Source organism: Zingiber officinale, chromosome 11A (assembly GCF_018446385.1).
Source record: "Zingiber officinale cultivar Zhangliang chromosome 11A, Zo_v1.1, whole genome shotgun sequence".
NCBI classification, from domain to species: Eukaryota; Viridiplantae; Streptophyta; class Magnoliopsida; order Zingiberales; family Zingiberaceae; genus Zingiber; species Zingiber officinale.
The window spans coordinates 10,726,551-10,727,454 of record NC_056006.1 but is presented as its reverse complement, the minus strand read 5'-3'; positions in this window follow the sequence as shown (position 1 = coordinate 10,727,454).

Below are 904 nucleotides of genomic sequence, written 5' to 3'. Positions count from 1 at the left end.
TTTTATTCTGGATAGGAGTTCCTGGTGAGTACAGCTTCCTCAATTACCTTTCGTTTGGCATTTTTCCTATATATGACTAGGAAGCTATATTCTAAGTTTATTGCTGTTAGATATATATCTTACTAGGCATGTCTATTGGTATTCGCTGAGTTGTTGAACTCACCCCCGTGGACACTATCTTTTTCAGGTACCAGGTTGTTTATGGAGTCGCTTGGAGTATCCTGTCTGCTGGTCCCCACGTCACATCAGAAGACCTGTCTCCGCTTGTGTTTATTTTGTTTTGCTATACGAAATTTGTGTATTTGGCTTTGTATTCCGGTTTTGTTTCCGGAGTGTTGGGTTGTTGTGTGGTGTAAGCCTAGCCGACTAGCAGTGTTTTGTTTTGTTTTGTATGGGCTTGTCTTTATGTTTTTCCGCTGTGTTGGTTTTGATTTCAGCCGAGTGGGCTGATAAAAATATATATAACTGCGTGGTTATTGTTATATTTATCCAGCCGTGTAGGCTGAGATTATTAACTGCGTGGTTGTGTATATATTCCAGCCACATGTGGCTGATGTATATTGTGTCTGTATAAATACTTCAGATTGTTAGCCGTATAGGGGAGGTGCTGTCGAAATTTCTTCGGACAGGGACTCCCCCGGGGCGTGACAATTTAGTGGTATCAAAGCCAAGTTATACGATACTTGCTGTGTGTTCTGGATTTTTGAGATTTATCTGATACCAATTTATTGGTATCAGAACTCGATTTACGAGTCTTATTTCTAGTGTTTCGGATTTCGTGTTTTAGTTTTCTCGATGTGACTTTTCGAGTTTTGGGACCTGGCAGCAGCAGGACATATCGAAGCTATAGGAGGTATGTTGGTATACTGTTATCCTACCTTTTTGTTAGTATATGCATTGTTGA